We start from the raw sequence: 18,908 nt of genomic DNA, 5'->3' as shown, positions 1-18,908 counted from the left end.
TACATGAGCCTCGATATGAGCTCCAAAATAATTTAAATATAATGACTTTCAATTAATAAAAGACGAGGTATTCACTTGCGGATGCATGATTTGAATATATGCAGTTTAATGCATTCGAAAACAAGAGGTTGTCAACACCTTAATGACCCTCAAGTTCCAGATAATTTTCTCTCGCGCTTCGTAACCAAGAGGAGCCTCCCGTGGGGATCCGCCTATCAGGGCAAATTCCAGCGATGGTTCGTGGAAAAATAGACCGTCCACTGTTGGATTGCATGACAATATTCCAAAATTTTTCGTGTGTTCTTATAACACTGCGGAAGCAAGCTTTGGCAACGTCGCAAAATAATTGAGAAATACAACGATGTCATTGTTTATGTCAGGGCTTAATTCCCACCGCGGCCCCATGTACTAATCAAAAAAGCACAACCTCTTCTTTCACTCCCCGTAGTTTAATATTGACTTTTCCGTCCAGTACCCCTCGAAGAAACCCTTGTGGACGATTAAAAACATAAACAAATTACGAGTATAGCTTCTCTGTAAATACTATAATCACACTACTGCCGGACAACTTCACGTCAACTGATTCCAGGAGAATTAGATAAACAGCAGCCCATGGGCGTATTTCATTGGTTCAATTGAAAATCCTAAAAATGCGGTTTCTGGTGGGTAAAATCCGAAGCTCACAGCGGGTAATTCTGACAGCAAGTTCGACACGTCTATAATGTGTAGCAATTTGAGGTTATGATTTGTTACTTCCTCGGTTTATTCAGGTTTTGAGGCGCTTTCATGACAACGACAGCTAAATATGACAGTGAACGAGGTTATGAAAATTCAACAATTTCTGATCTCACTCGGTTAGGGCCAGGAAATCTACTTTTCACAGCAATTGAATTTTTTAATGAATCGGGACGCTAGATAAATTTGATTTTTCCGTTCTGAATCGAGAGAGCGATATCGGCACAGGGGGCGCTGGTTTCAGATAGCAAAGGTAGGCAACAATTCCGAAAAATCTAAAATATCTCTGTCTCTACTGATTGGGTTTTCAAGTCATCGGGTTACTCTCAAAAAATTTTTACTGACGAGTTCACTAATAGATTCCTTTTTCACATTTTAATGGTTTGTGCCTGATTTGGGGTTAAAAATTGAATATCGAAAGCGTTTAATTTTAATGCCGAATATAGGAGAGATCATTTGGCTCGAATAAAATATTTAAACAAAGGAAAACGTGTGTCGTAAAGAAACTGATAAAATTCATCAAATTTTTAGGCGCAGACGCGTTATTTTGACGATCTCAAAATGAACGGAATTATCTTATTTTTCTTTCGAGAGAGAGAAGGTCATTGACTCTGATTATTTTTATACGTAATGTGCATATCAAGTACTATCTGGAACATTTACTTAATGCCAAACGATAAGTGCTTTTGTCCCGCTACTGCGAGCTCGTAATGAACTTGAAAATTTTTGTGGATTACTAAACCACGTAACTCATGATTTATGTGGTTAAAAGTCACAATAAAACGTTGTTCCGTGGTGACACTCTCGTAAAAGCTGTTTTCTCATGGGGGGCGGTACTGCGAAACAATTCTCAATTTCCCATGCAGAAATTGTCAGTTATGGCTGATTGAAATGAGGGTAAATCTTGGAAAAACCAGCACCGCCCTATTAGATAATAATACAGGGTCCAGAACTGGTTTTTAACGAGGACCCTTCTAGTTTACTCCCAATAGAAAAAGCCGAAACGAGTACGCATGCATCGTGTAACATGAAACAAAGTAATTGTCTCCACGGGGAATATACGTGCGAGGTTGATGGTGGATGGTGCTGTTGACCTAATTTCGGCTTTTTGTTGGATGGGGTTGGAAAAAGGCCCCCCGAACTGGAAAGAAGAAGGGTTTTCGCTGAACTTTGAAAAAGCCGCTGAAATCGATATGCGGTGTAGTGGACGTGAAAACGATTGTAAACGGTCACTGATGCTTTCCTCTTATAGACCGAAGTTCGTCAGTTTCAAAAAAGGTTGTGATATCTGATAGTGAGCAATAGTGAGTTTGAGTAAAGATGAGGACGTGGAACGGGAAATTTGAGGCTGCTGGGCTGCCGCCAATAAATATTAAGGTAATTTCGTGGAAATTTACAGTAATAAAATAGAAATAAAAAGCTTAGTAGAGGTAGAATTAAAAAAGTAGTTAGCACACGCAAGAAGTTGTATTGTTAAGAGCTAATAAATCAAAATCCTAGCAACTTTATCCGGAAGGTATCTGATGTCACTTCAGTGTTTCCATATTGGGGAAAATGCTCGTAGAAGTGCCATATTAAAGTCGCTTAAAAATTGATTCTTCAGCACTAATACCAAAGCGTGTAAGTCACCTAACCTGGTTATTAAGAGCCTCGGAAAATGCATCCGTAAACAACGAAATCCAGTGATACGCTAAAACCACATACAGATACGGGTACAATCGGTATAAAGGGCCGATTTAAAGCTCGACGTTTCCTTTAATAAAGCGCAGAAAAATGCTCATCTTGCCTCTGCTAGAAATCGACCGACTCAGTGGACACAAGAAAAGATACTGTTGACCGGCAATTTTCCCACCAATTTTATTAAAGTCTATAGGTAAGTTTATGTGAGACACCCTGTACGATGTGTCCCAAATTCGAGGTTGACTGGTGGAGTATTGGGAACTGCAATAGATATGCCCCTTAATCAAATGCAATGCAGTATTTCCTCTGAATCGGAAAAGTTCACGTCTTGATGGATATTTTAGGGGGGAGGGGGGTATGTTAAATTGGACTTTTCTTGCACGAAATTTTAACAATATAGCAGAAGAAGTTTAAGCTAGGATACGTGGAGCGCAGTACAATATGGATTTTTGTGAACGAACCATGATGAAAGGCTGTACATTTCCTTTAAATTCAAAATGGGTCCCCAGCCATCAAGAACCATACGGGCGGCTGAGAAACGGAGACATATTAAAGATTTTTAATAATTTGGACTTCAAGAACGAAATGAAACACTTTCGGTGAAGTGGAAACGCCCTGAATAATTCAGGAGGTTTTAAAGGAGACTTCAACTTTTTTTTTTTATCTGAGATAAAAAGCGAAAAATTAGAGCATTGAAATAAATTCAGGCCCTTCTAATCACTAGACAATAAGGAAGAAAATAGGAGGCGAGAGCCTAAAATCCCTAGAAAAAGTCTGCATCCCTCCACCTTCTTCCATGAAATAATCGTTTCCAGGGTTAGTTTTAAGGGCAAAGAGTTAATTTTGCAGATGACGAATAAAAAGTAAACGATTTGTGTCACCTGGGAATCCCTCAAGCGATCTCCACCATTTTCACGGAACAGCACTTTATGAAGGTGAATTATCGAGCGCTGTAAAAGTCATCGGGTTGGTAGATTTAAAACCCGTTGGGTTACCAAAATAAATGGACGCGAATTTAGCCCTTTGAGAGTTCCTTTTCGCTTTGACTTGATACTGTTCCAAAGTTATGCCCCTGAAAGATTTTGTCCAGCCGAATTCGGTGTTAAAATGAGAATCTGCCCTATTCGGAAGAATGGACGAAGAAAAGAAGGAAATGGCGGCATTTTCTGTAAGTTTAAAAGTACCGTAATCTAGATGTTTTACGAAGTTAAAATGGAAGAAATAATACCATTCGTTAAAGAATCTCTGTCGATATGGTAATTTCTTAATAACGTTTATGACTGGCCGCGGCAGGATAGTGAGAAGATATCTCTATCAATTGTCTTCGTGTCAGTGTCAGGTGTCGTGTCTCAATCAATCTCAATCAATTCTCGGTGATAATCTCTCTCTCGCTCGCTAGGGTATTGGATGGGTTATGAATGCTTAATCTATGACCTTTCGTATATACATTTCTTCCTTTTTCGATTTCGAAGCTGCCAAATAACTTTCGTTTCTTGTTCAGCTGATGGACGAACATCAGCAAAAAGGCCACTACCGACGGCCTTTGCTTGTTCACGCTTCCTTTCCATTACATTCTCGAGTACCTTGCGATGGGTCGTGCTTTTCTATCCTAATAAATCTCAGTTATTTATACTCGCAACGTCCAATTATAAAATCTTTCCATTCAGCAAATTTCATATTCCCGAAAATAAGCCAAAACGTCAACGGTCGGATTCGCGCCGAGAGAAAAAGTTAATAACCGATAGTCGGCTGTTTGACCGGACGCACGCACTCTGGATCCATGCGTCCGACAGAGACAGCAATAGAGACGCGGCACATGTGGATCGCGTTATCGGCGGTGTCATTGACCTTGTCGATTGTGTTTTGTTTGGTTGGCCCTTCTTAAATTCCCGGCCCGGGCTCAGCCTACTTTTCGGCCGGAAAAATCGCAAAACGGTTTATATACGGGGGTCAATCTATTTATTTGATACCTCAAGAATGTAATTTGTCATCTCAGACCTCAGTAGCTTACCGCTAGGGGCAATCAATAGTTGAGGTAATTTTCGTCACCATCAAAATGTGTGCTAAAATATTCCAAATCTGTTTTTGATAATATGCTAACGTATTCATTGATCCATGGTACATTTTTGTGGACTGATTAAGTCCCGAAAAGGTTCGTTAAACTCTGTTAACTGTTTAGTTTCGAATTTTTTTATTGTCCTCTTTACAGGGGATATTCAACAAATGCCATTGCTCTAGTTCTCTGAAGGGGGACGCAGAAGGTACTGCCATCCCATGTACAGGGTGGGATAAAGTCGGGGTTAATTGTTATGACGAATCAAACGTCACAAATTTACAAATCACATTTCGACGCTTCGAAAAGCTGCACTTTTTAAACTGCCTGTAAATCTTTTCCCTCGGTTTAATAATGTCAGAAGGTAATGAACTGCCATAAAAATGATATTAGATTGTTGTGACCGATAGACTTTGAACCAGGCTTTCGGTTGGGGGAGCGAAGGGAAACATTTACATTAGTCAACACCAGAACAAACCACGGGCGAAGCGAAATTCGGGATGTGATCGCTGCCCATAGGTTCGATCACTATAAAAGAAACGAATCGGTGATAATTTGAATTTTCAAAATGACGAGAGGAAAGCTTTGGATATTTTTACTAACAATCGTTCAATCGAATTCATGTTTATGAAAAACTGGGCATGTGCAGGGCGTTCCATTTGAAAATGTCGACTTTTGGACGATGGAAAAAAGGAAATTTACCAAAACGATGCGAAAGTAAACCGTGAAAAATTGCTATTGGAATATTATTTATGCTAAATATAATTTAATTGGGGAAACGAATTCAGCATATAATACACAGGGTATTCTACTTACCTTATATCATGTTAATTTATTTAAATTTACCCCCATAACCCCTCGCCAAAATGAGAAAACACCCTGCACATAACTTTATACCTATATTGTATACAAAAATCTTGCAATGAACTAAGGAATAAAGAAGTGAGAAAAAACGAGTCTCAAAATACCATTTGGGTACGGACAAAAAAGGGGCTCTGGAACAATAAACGGTTCTCATTTGTTTACCGAAGTGTCAATTTTAGTATTAAAAACGGAAATTCGCGAGGGCAACGTTCGGTATTAGAACCGCTATGCTTTCACTAGTTCTTCTAATGGTGGGCAGACGAAATGGCGGCCGTCGCCATTGGATAACGAATGACTCGAGCACTTTCTCATGGTTGTTCCATCTGGTCGCCGTAATACGACTTTCACTAGCGGTAATTTATTGTAGAACTTTATAAGGTTATTTCATTCATTTTGGATAACGGGTATTTTTCGTGTAGTTATCGGGTGTCCCAAATCCGACTTCGAACGTGCGGATGACAATGCGAAGGAAAAAGAGAAAAAAAGTCCTGGCGAAACATTTTTTTTTTTAATTACTTATTCTGAATGATCGCGAGCACGCGCGATGATATTCTAAGAGTATATTTTTTGCACCCCCCGTATTTGCGTTACGTCATCATTTTACACTTGAGCTCCTCCGGTGAACCGTCCCGATGCAGTGCAACGAGGGGTCAATGTACGTCCTCTACCGCGGCCGTGCGTTTTCAGCGTTATTTTTTAATACCGGGCAATGTCCAAAACTTGACTTTTCTCCGCGCAAAAGCACATTAAGATCAGGTCGTGTACGGAATTGTTGCGTTATGCGTATTGCGCAGCCCAATAAGAAGTAAAACGAGGAAGTTCTTCATCGCAAATAATAATAATGAACTAAACAATATCTGTTTCATTGACAAAGAATGCACGATCTTGCACGGTCGCTGAGTTATTATTGACTATTAACGCCCACATTTTAATGCACTGCGTTAGATTCAAGGTTCAGGCAAAGGTTAGCCTGACTGGAATAACAATCGTAAAATTCTAATAAAATAAATTGAATTGTCGGAAAGGGAAAAAGTGCTTTTTTCCGTGTTCCTTATAAGCACTTGTTGGCACATGCGTGACCTCAATGTTTTTTTTTTTGTTTTTTGTCACGTGCGTACGTTTGAACCAAGTGCGTTGATGACTGCGTCAGTACAAGTCCGTACAAAATGATTAATGTTTTCTTTGAGGTCAGTTGACCGTTCCTGAAGAACGTCGACGAGCTCTGAACTCATCTTGCTCCTGTGGACAGCTCGTAGGACCGCTTGACGGTCGAATCGGACGTAAATTTATCGCTGCGTTCTTTGTTTTATTTCGTAAAAATTCCGGCCTTGAAGTCCGTCGTGTAGTTTCCTAAGGGAAAAAATTCACCCTTCCGGCGACCAGCTCTGCGTCGGACTCCAGATCGCTCTACGTCGTTCGTTCGTGGTTCGTCGATATATCAAAAATGTTTGTTGGTTAACGGCGACTAAAGAAGATCCGCCATTTTTTGGGACGTCCCTGTAAACTACTGTTGGAGTCATGCGAGCGTTCTTCCTCCAGGAGCGCGACGTTAATGTCCCGTCGCAATCCATAAATGACCAGATTCACCTGGTGCTTGCGACCTTTAATGCTCATGGAATGTACGCTACAGCTACGTCTATGTGCGTCACCATTTTTTGTAGTACGCTACACATAAATATACTACAACATAAATACACTACAACATAAATAAATTCTCGTCCTCGTGATCCTCGGGTAAGGGTTGCGTTGCGTAATGGAAATTCCGCTGCCTTTCCTTGCCGATACTGGAGTTTGGGCGTGATTAAGTCTCGTTAAATCAGCGTAATTGCAATACCCCACTAACAAATCAATCTTGCTATTTATCTAAGCACTACATGTCGGCAAAGTGGATAGTGATTTAACCGATAACACCCTTTTAGCTTTAGTACGTCTGTGAGTGTTAAGCTTCATTTTGGTACTTGAGAACTCTGCGATCAGTCTCCGAGGCTCTCTCCGACCGTTAGGTCCAAAAACTCTGCGAGATTCTTCCTCATACTTCTAGTTAAATTGTCGCACTGGCTTCGTGAGCCTAGTGCCTCTTTGTTGTAAAACTGATCGAATCGGCACTATTTAACGGTACAATAAATTGCCCCATGAGATATTCTTTACTCCGCTCTTTCGAGATCCATTACACTCGTGTGGGAAGCCATCGCCACCCTGTCGATTCAGATCGGAAGGTCCGGCAGCCCCAGCGAGACGTCCAGCACCGCTCTCGATGTGACCCTGAGTGCATGACGTAATAACTAGGCAGACCACCCTATTGTTTGCAAGCCTCAATCTTCCTAAGGGAAGCCATTTTTTCGTCGTGATAAGAAGCTTACCATAGAAGAACGAGATTAATCCGTGGCGACGAAATCGGAGTAAATGACGTCGCCACGTCCCGTTCAGATTCAAATGTGTCATGCGTTCGACATTGCACGATGCATTTCCGACAGTGTAATGACGTCATTGGGACACTAATAAATGGCGATATTGTGCTTAAAGAGTAAAGTCGTTTCAGTAGAATGCCACAATAGTTTTCCATTTTTTCTAGGATGTTGAGCGAGCAGATATTCAAAAAGTCACATTTAATTGCAATCAGTTTTGCCGAAGACTACAGCTCGCTGAAAACATTTAGCCGGAACTGGCAACGCGGCGGAGTTAGATTATGTCTATCCTTTTTGCATCTGCTGAGGGGAACAGAGAACTTAAAAGGGCTTAGGTCACATGTTTCGTTTTAATTATTACGTTGACTATATGATCAAAGTCTACTCGTATTACGTATCGAGTCAGAATTGATCATGGCTCGTAAGACGAATCGTCTATTGAACAGTCCACATAACTAGGACTGCAACACGACTATGTACGACTAGAAATAATATAATCTTCCATAATGGCGTCCGCGTTGCAACATTTGGCCTAGATGCAGGTCATTGCTATGGGAGTGAGAGAGCAGGCACAACGTTCGTTCTCATTGAAATCGAATACTTATGGAAGGTCGAGTGGGATAATAGATTCACTTCACATTCCCCATCATGTAGCGCTTTTGAGCCCCGTTTTCAACCATCTATTGCCTTTCAAAAAATCCTTCATTACAGTTTTTTGTCTATGAAAATGGCTGCTCAAAAAAGCAGTAAATAGCCGCTGCCTATGCCGCCATATTAATCTATTCGTAACCTCGACTTTAGCTTAACCTCTAACTAGGTTAGAACCTAGAACGCTGCTCGTTAGAACAATAATGAGCTGTGTATGCGATTTTAAATTTAAACCTCATGCTGTAGAAAATTGTTCTGGGAGAGAGCTGATGAAGAAGGCCAAACACATAAGACAGTAAATTATAGTGAGTGATTTGAGGATGGATGACGTGAAAGGCAAAAAAATGTTGCACTCAGAGAACTAAACGTCTTCCCTTGTATGTGTGATTGACAATCACGGCAGACAGATCTGACAAATGACGTGTGATTCGTCGATTTTCTAACCTAATATATATTGCCCTGGACGTTTTTTTGTTAACGTGATATATTGCGCAATATTTGACCTAAAGCTGAATCTCTGACCTTTACATTGAAAAGTACCGGTGAAAGCATTGTGTAACGGTAATAATAAAAATTATGGCGAAATAAATAAAAGAGTGAAAGTCGCGTTCGCTCGCACCGCCACTGGCAGCAATAGTTTTGTTTTGTAATAATTGGAATTCAAGTACGTGTAGTGTCGTGCATCAAACAAAATGGATGATACGATGCACTTAAATTTAATTTGAAGGCCTACGAGATATTTTTAGCCAGTGGGCTGGTGCAAGCAGAACCCACTGGCCAAAGCGGGAACGTGCGCTCGTTTACGTAGTACATACCTCATTTTTTCCCATTCATATCTAGACGAATAACAAGGCTGTCGCCGTCATTGTCTAACGAATACTTATTTCGTGTCGGAAACCATTAGTGGCGCAGCTTGGAAGCGGTATCGGAATTTTTAATTCGCAGAGCTTTAAAATAAAGGAGAGAAAACAAACAGAACGGAGTCAAGGCGATAATTTGTAGTACACTCACTATAAAGTATCATTTTATTGAAAAATCGAGTTTCAGTCGATCGGACGCAGGCACAGAAATCGGCAGTATCAAAGGCATAGATGTTGGGCCTACAGGGAAGAGTCCTGAAAGCGCCATCTGCTGTATCCAACATTCGAAGGTAAAGTCTAGATGCTGGAAAAAGAAGGTGGCGCTGGCAGCACTTTTCTTGCAGGTCGATTTCTGCATGCGTTGTTTCGAGATAAGCTGAATTGACGAAACTTAATAGGGTCAGAACCGGTTTTTGGGTTGAGTTAATTGCTCTCCGAACTTGGATGAGGCGTCAAGTCGCAGGCTTTTATATATCATCGTCCACGGGCCTTAATCGTCTTTTCAAATTTTGATCAATCAGCTCTTGCAGTGTTCGGACCGGTAGACAGTAGCCTCTTGCGCGAGGGCTTAAAGAGACTTTATGCCACACGCCTCCGTGAAATAAATTTCTTAGACTGTTTCCAAACGACGCACGTCTACTACGAAAGACTATATGGCGATCTTGACAACTGTCTAGTTTTATATTTCAAATACGTGTCACTGTCATTGTTACTCAAACTGTCATTGTTACTCAAACTGTCAGTGATATTTACGCAACCAGAGTTCGGTAACTGTACGCATTTCACTTCGACTTCTCCAGAAGGATAGCGAGGAATGAATCATGCGTTTGCTAGGGCTTATCGGAGCTACCTCATATATTAGGGAAATGACAGATACCACACAGAACAATCAAATTCGCCTTTGTTGCCATGTCGACGTGAACAATAGAGACATTATTCACAAGAACGCGGACCGTCGACAAGTATGGCTTAAAATTAGTACTTGAATCATTACTTAGCTAAGAGTTTTCGGATGGCCGTGCGGTCCAAAGGCGCGTCCACAACCGATGCTGCACACATGTCTAATGCCGATGCTCAATAATATAAATACAGGATAACTGCCGTAAAGGACTCAACCTGCTCGGCGGCTGGGTAGGCACAGGATCAATATCCACCGTGAATGCGGCCCGTTAGTATTAAAACCTCCTTGGGGATCGCCCTTCAAAAGTTGTAATTTTGTACAGCATCAGTGCCAGATCCCTGGAAAATAATGCGAAATCCTAAATTGTAACTTTTACGGATGCATTCTATTTGGAAACGGATCCGAAAGTAGTTTTAGCATCCACTTTCTTTGCCAACTTGCCCTTCGTTTCCCCCGCCACTGGCTCATATGGTTTTTAAAGAATAACGTGATAAATTCTGCATTTCGCGGTGGCCAAATGTGGAGTGGCGTAGTGACTAAAATTCGTTTTCAAAGTTCGTTTAGAGCGTACGAAAATCTTTACTTTAAGGCGTTGCATGCGTCATCTTCCCATTTAACTTTTCAAGGGGGTTCGCAGTAGGGTTAACTCCCTTCTGTGGTGGCACCCCGAAAACATTAAATTTGACAGAAAGCTCCTTCTCCCTGAAATGCTCTACACACGCTCTATTTGTATCGTGATACCTGTATGCGCAATTCCAAAGTTTGAAGGTTAAACGGAAGTATGAGGGCTTTTGGTGCGCAGAAGGAACGTGTGGATGAAATGCAGATATCAGGACATACCTCGACTCAAGACAGTGTACGATAGTATCGAGATAAAATTGAGCGTGTGCTGGGCCCCTTTAAATCAAAAATCGACGTGTCTGATCGTTTTTTTTATGTCGTTATTTGTCTAATTTGAAAGTTACACAATGTGTTTGTGTCCAAGAAAAGAACAGTGACGGAATTCCGAAACGATAAAAGGATCAACGGCGAAAAACTTCCGCGTTAAGAAACCATTGTATATGCATAACGTGGCGTAAACATTTTTACCGCACGCGTGCGGTAAAGCGTCATTTTCAGCTCGAAAACACGTACCGTAAAGCCGCATTGCCGCACCCTTACAGGAAAAAATTATACATTTTTTCGTGGGATTGCTGAGAATTCGATGAAACCATGCTGATAACCTTGAACACCACTGTGGCCAACGGGGCTGACCATTTGGGTCTTAAAGTCAGTTCGAGTTATACAGTCAGGAATTTGACGATTCTGACAATTGATAGCAGCATTTGCACAGGTTTCGAATTAAGAGGAAATGGGAATTGCGACAAAGTAACGGCCTAGAAGAACTAGATGTAACATCGTTTTAAGATTCCTGTTTTTGACAAATCAACGTCTGCACCATCGGACGAAGTCACGTTGCCGGGATCCTTCACGTCTCGTATACGTCAATACGTGACGAATCTTCAAAATGACGACACAAGGACATGGAGACCCTCCGGTCAGAAAATTGCTTCGCGCTTAATGGAATTTAAGCAATTGCTTGGTTCGTGAAGATTTCTTAGGTCATTGGTACGAATACACAAACGTTAGATACTTCATTCACAATATGCTCTATAACGCGACAGCTTTAGCTAGAACAGCAAATAGGCCAAAACGGCGAAAGCGTTAGCCGTGGCATACGGATCACCCTGAAAGAACCTGTGTCGAATGACGTCAACTGAGACTCAATTTTTAAGTTCGAATGAGAATAGATTGGTGCTTCATTTGTGGGGAAAAACTTCGTAAGCCATAAATGCCCATTCTAAATTATTTACGAAGAATTGGTGGTTCCGCTGGGTACTATCAATTAGGTCCGCATGCGTAATTACAAAGGCTGCCATTGACTCGTTCCACGTGGACAATATACGTGTCAAAACTGTCTCTTACGTACCTCATTTGTCGGTAAAAGTTCGCTATGCGTGATACTCTAATTATGTTTTCACAGTAATACGAACAGTCCATTAAGGAAGCAACCCCCTGTAATTATTTTTGTAATGTGTATATTTTTTAATAATAACATAACTATTTCGCACTATCGGTCGGACAATACTCACACTCACGCTTAAGTGAATGAAGCTCCACCGAGGGAGTACTTAGGCACGTGACTTAAGTTCACCTCAGTGTCAGTATGGTGACTGTATTAATTTTTCATATACAGTCGCCCACAAAAGTACCGATACGCCGCACTGTCAGCTGTAAAAGTCTTGAATATTTTCGTGAAATAACAACAATATATAATTTTAACTAAATGTACAGTGTGGGACAAAATTAGAGCAACTTTTGAAATGTTCCTCAAAATTTAAGTTGTCTAAAAAGTCATGAAATATTTTATCATAAATATTCGGCTTAAGGTAGTGAGTGTGAAATAAATTTGCTATAAACAGTTTAAATTGTTATTGGGAATAAAAAAATAAAAAAATTGTTTTGATCTAAAATTCCTTGCGACAAAATGAGAGCAACCAATGTTTAAACATTTTGTATTTCTGACTTTCCCGTGGTCTTTTAAACAACGAACATCTACGACTATGCCTCGTGGTGTTCACTATCCAGTCGATCTAAAACAAAAAATTATTAGTGAACATAAGAGTGGGAAATCGCCAAAACTTACATCGGAAGTTTTTGGCATGAAAAAAGATGTTCTATCGAAAACTATCAGGAGATTCACTGACCGTGGTGACGTAACGAATTTAAAACGAGGTGGTCGGCAAGGAAAAACGGCAGAGAAGTTAGACAGGCGTCTTATGAGGCTAAGTAAAGAAAATCCTGAAATGTCAGCTCGCCAGGTTAGTGCACAAGCAGGAGAAGTTAGTGTTTCTTCCAGAACAGTTCAACATCGATTGACAGAACGTGGCTTGAAAGGAAGGAAACCTGCCAAAAAACCACATCTTTCACTAGAAAATAGAGAGGCCAGGATGTTGTTCGCCACCTACCACCGAGATTGGCCTCCTCAACAGTGGAAGAAAGTACTAATTTCCGACGAATCCCAGTTTCGCATCTATGGAAGTGAAGGAGCTCAATGGGTGCGACGCCTAAATGGCCAAAGACTTAATCCAAAGTACGTAAAAACTACCATTAAACGCGGAGGAGGAAATGTTATGGTTCGGGGTTGTTTCTCTGCTTACGGAACTGGTCCACTTCATAGGATTAAGGACAAAATGGATAGGTTTAAGCATCATTATGTACTAGAGAATGTCACGTATCCATATGCCGGATGGGGAATGCCCTCTACCAGCACGACGACGATCCTAAGCATGCTGCGAAAATAGTAAAAGCTTGGTTCGTGGAGAGGAAAGTCGGGGCAATGAAATGGCCAGCCCACTCTCCGGACTTAAATCCCATCGAGAACTTTTGGGAGATCGCAGATAACAAAATACGAGGAAAAAATATCACCAATCGGGATAATTTGTTTGAAGAAATAGAGAACGCCTGGAAGTCTATTGATCCTGACGTCATTTCAAATTTAATTCCTTCAATGCCAGAAAGGTGTGAGCTGGTTCTTCGAAACAAGAAGGGGTATTGGACTAAATATTAATGGTCATAAGCAAAAAATTGTTCTAAATATAATATTCATTCAAATAATTTTTAAGTTGCTCTAATTTTGTCCGATACTGTATGTGTCCCAGTGTGTGTACATACTAATGGTGTTATGCAAATCATTTCCAAAACTTAAACCACGCTTATAGAAAAACGCACATTAATTGATTCTAATTAAGAACAAATTCCACGAGGGTGTTCATACAGATAGCAAAAGAACTATGTTTTCAAAAAATGAAGTCAATCAATGCCGGGTAGGGCACCCTATTTGTCTCAGGACTTTTAATAAACGATTTGGCACCGACCGAACTAACTTTTTTTGTGACGTCACTTGTGACGTCACATTCTTCTAAAACAACCCTTTTTAAATCACTCTTATTATACGTCACGTTTTTCCGAATCTCTTTTTCCAAACGATCCCATAGATGCTCTACGGGATTAAGACCGGGACTTTGGGGGGGGGACGTTTCTAATAAATGTGGTGTATTGTGTATCAGCCACTGGCGCACTACGTAAGATTTATGCCTAGGATCATTATCTTGGTGAAAGTAATAGTTGGCGTGCCAACCCCAATTTTTCTACACTTTGCTTTTTAAATTTTCCTTAAAGATATTAAGGTACACTTGGTGATTCATGATTTCATAAATTATCACTAAATTTCCTACACCAGATGCGCCATGCAACTCCAGGGCATTATTCCGCCTCCGCCATGTTTGACGGTTGGAATTGTGTTTCTCGGATTTGGCGCTTCTCCTGTCTTCCTCCGCACTTGTCCTCGTCCGTCCGGTCCAGAAATATCGAATTTACCCTCGTTTGACCAAATAACATTTTCCCAAAATTTAGGTTTCATCCCTCGACGTTGTCCGGAAAAGTCAGGACGCTTCGCTCTATTTACCGGGCTTGCATAAGGTTTCTCTCTTGCACCGCAGCCGTTATGTCCTCCTCTGCGAGGTTTCATTCGAGTTGTTTCCTCGTGGAAAGTACTTCTGAGGTACTGCCTAACTTCTGAAGCCAGTATTGAAGCGCTTTTTTTAGGATTTTTCTTAATTTCTTTTAAAATTTGTCTTGTTTCCCTTCACGACAAAAATTTTTGACTCCGTTTTGGCCACGTTTAAAACGATTAAAAAACAAGAAATAAACAACTGTCCCGGAGCTTGTTTATTTTTTGCGTTGTCATAGAAACGTGATGAACAATCGTTAAAACAGTGCGTTTATGATTTTTGTAAACGTTTACATTGAAAACACGTGTCCTGCACCAAGACTCTTGTGGATGTAGCCCATTGGTAGAAAAACAAATTATATTTTTTATCCGGTGAGTTAAATTTTTTTATGCAAATTGTTATTATAACTGGCAGCACGTAGAACAAAATATACATTTCCGTACAATAAAATTAAATTTCGTTATTGCATAAAGAAGATATTAAAACATTTTAACGAAATAACATGCTGCACCGGGACTTTGGTCAGCGACTGCGTTCAATTTAAAGCTTCGCTTGAGTGGAGGGTGAATGTTGCTACAGTGCGATACGGCCTTAATTTTTCTGTTAGCACATCTAACGAAGAACTAGTCCATTTTGACACTGAACGGGCAAATAACGTGATATTTTTGCACACGCTCAGGTTTCAACGTCGTTTTGCCCGTTTACGACCAGCTACCCCTAATTTCACCGACGACTAACCCGAACTAACTTGCACTGAAACGATCTATGGGGAATGCGACGATCTCGATCCCCGTAAAACACTTCAAAAAGGTCATAATAACGGCCGTAGCAGTTTGTAATGGTTTTGTCGACAAGCTAACGCACGGCCCTAATCATTACGTTCTCTCAACCTTAAAATCGTAAGCATTACATCATTTCAATATAATGCTTGATAGACAAATAACCTATCATTACGTAAACTCGCTCTCACATGGTGCTTGTTTTTATTAGGGCAAGATTAAAACGGTTATACAACTAAAGTGCAATGTATCTGCTAGTAGCATGCCTCGTCAGCCAATCAAGTGAGGGAAAGATTGCGGGGCTACCAATCGTGTGCGGGCCGCACTAAAAACACACTTGTGTGTTTATAGGAAGTGTTCGGGCTAGTGAAAGTTACTGAACCGAGTTGAGCGACTTTCACTTTCAAGAACAGCCATTTCCTGCTTTCTCTTTTTGGTACTATTGACGGTACTGCGGTACCTTCCTACTCATCTCAAGGGGAACTTTTTCTATTGTTTACCGGGGTTAGATCGTGTACGGAAATAATTGATTGGGCAAGTTGTTTCTTGATGGAACAATGACGCAATTAACGCATGGATGTGGTGATGAGAAAAGCAGTTTTGTGTCGCTTTAAATGATCACGGGCCTAAAACAAAATAATCAAAACTTTGAACTGCTAGACCAGCATTGAAACCATGGTTAAAAGATTGTTTTGCTGATGTGGTACCGTGCACCGGCGCAAGGGACTCGCACAGTAAATAGCTGGTCTATGCACGTTTTCTCAATCGATCGCCGAGCGTTATTGGTTATCCTAATTATACTAGGTGGTGCGAATGATCAAATCTCAATTAAGCGCCTGTCCAAGTTAGGCGTTCCTTTTATACGATATTTTCCAACAATTCTGTTACCATACAAAGTGCGTTTGAACTTACTTAAGAGTAAAATAGAAACGCCAACAGCGCGATTAGAATAAGTATCAGGAAGGCCACGAAATTACGCAACGCTCGGTGCAAATACGAACCGGGGTCGTTCACCTGAACTTTGCGCGAAAAAATTGGTACCACGGTGGGGTACCGGTGCTGCCGCCGCCGTTGAGAACGGTTTCACTTCACCCGGTGAGGAGAAAGTTGACCCACATCGTAGCGGGCACCGGCAGTGGTACCACTCGGATGGCCGATGGTACCGCCGCGTTCAAGGTTTAAGGCACGGTCAAGATTTTGTTTTTAAAATTCGCTCCTTGATTCATAATGAGATGATTGGGTAAGCGCCCCTTCCACTCTGATCACACGGAGATTTGGGAAAAGAAAAAGTCAGGGTTAAAAACCTATTAATTGCCGCGAGGCGGAATTTGACACTTGGGGAAGGTTAGTTGCATAACAAACGATATGATATGCGACGTAGCTAGCGCACGCGCAAGATTTCGTCAAGCGACAGTTTCGGCAGTTTCCGCTGTCAGTGTCAAAGCAAGCGAACGGCGCAGTGTTTATTCCAACCAAAAAAATGCTTGGCAACATGGTTAACCCGCAAGCGCATTTAGCGATTTTTCGGGCTTATTGAGGCATCCTCTCGTGTCATCTATTCTGTTTCACGTCCAGCTAGTTCGGCCGCAACTCATTTTGCATTTGCTCACTGGAATCGTCGTTAAGCATGCGCTTCGCCACAACTGTCATTCTGGAATTATTCGTAGATTGCGTCACAATCACTAAATGGATACAAAAATATGCATAACGGTGAACTTGATCAAAAATAACGACGAACTTAATCCCATTTTCATACACGTGCGCAGGAATCCTATACAACAAACAATCTTCAGTGTCGTAACGTGATGGCAATGAAAGCGAAGTGAAATTTTTGTAGAGTCAATAGCACTTCAATTTCGACGTGAAAAAATGATAGTGCGGTGACGAAATGTTATACCTCGGGGGAAAAGTAAAGATTCTGGGATAAGAAGTGGTCGAAAATAATAAATAACAACCCGCAAAATCGTCCATTAGAAAAGGTGGTTAAGATGGAAAAAGGTTAATTAAAAGTGAAAGAATCTGATTCGAAAATTCTTATACAGAGAGACACTTTTTGTGTAATTCCGACGTTCTTTCGTGATGTTAAATAATAAGCAGTTGGCGAGATAATTGTAGAAATACGTGTAAACAAAAATGGCCGGGGGTTGCTCGGCGTAGAAAAAGCGATTATTCCGTTTTCATAGCGTGTTTAAAAACCCATGATTTCGTGTCTCGAGTATCTGGTTTCGGTGTGAAACGTCACAAGTCCCAGTCGTCGAAGTACCACCTATCAGTGGTGGTTCTCCAGTTTTTACGTATTCCGTTCTTGTTTTGTACAAATTCTGAAGTGTAAAGCACAAGATGGAGGATGGACGTTTCGTGCATACGAAAGAGTTTGTGAGATCCTCGATTATTTGAAGTTCACTGATTCGCCTTCGGTAGAAAACTTCACCGCTCATTGACCGTCACCCAGGACAGGCCTACGAAAGCAAGCCGCGTGTCAGATGTCACAACTGCCACATTTTCCCTCCAAAAATCGTTGTTTTTTCTTTCGTTCTTTCCGTAACAACTGTCGCTATTTTCCGCCCCGACCTCCAGTTTCCTGGAAACAAAATGGCGACTGTTTTACAACCATGAAATGAGGTCTTCATTATCTAGCAGCAATAATAAGCATAATTTTTAAGCCTTGAACGCTCATCAAACGCATCAAATTTCTTATCAAAGCCCAACATTTTTCGACCTAAATTTCAGGAAATCCGTATCGGGCTTGAGCAAACTTGCATTGAAATCGGGCCAATCGCGACACAGACAAATAAAGTTGCAAGTACGATGCAATAGTACGACATCTAGTACATATTTATGATATGCTTGAAGGGGATTGTGTATTTTTTTGGGCACAACACTAGTAGAGGTAGAATTGCACACTATTCTCAGTTGGAATTGAGTGTTCGCCTTCGCCGAGGGGTTTATCCTTGTTAAAGGGCGGGTGGTAAATTTGTGTCACCTTACTGAAATGTACAGCACATTTCAGTTTACTGTTTATTTTCATCTCTTCTAGTATTTTTTTCCTAGAGCTCTGAAGATGGTGACGCATCTGTCACCGAAACTTTAACGAAGATGTTTTGCGCAACTCTCACCGAAGGGCCAATGCTATTCTCAGATGGTGTTAACTGAGGGTGGAGTGCAATTTCGCCGTTCGATCAATCCCTCCCCATATGCGACACGTTATACCCAACAAAAAAATCTAAATGACAGTCTTTGACACGAGTGACATCATCACTTCAAGCGATTTATTTGAGACTGGGGTACGTGATGCGGGCCCGCGAAATGTTCGCACGAATTTCGACGTTTATCCAGGACATCTGAGCAAGTACGGGAGGTAGAAGAGAACGAGCGGAGCTCTCTCGAGGTCCTCTCTGTTTTCAGTCGTGCACAATCTCCTACGAACACT

Source organism: Euwallacea fornicatus, chromosome 36, assembly GCF_040115645.1.
Source record: "Euwallacea fornicatus isolate EFF26 chromosome 36, ASM4011564v1, whole genome shotgun sequence".
NCBI classification, from domain to species: domain Eukaryota; kingdom Metazoa; phylum Arthropoda; class Insecta; order Coleoptera; family Curculionidae; genus Euwallacea; species Euwallacea fornicatus.
Note: the sequence above shows the minus strand (reverse complement) of the source record.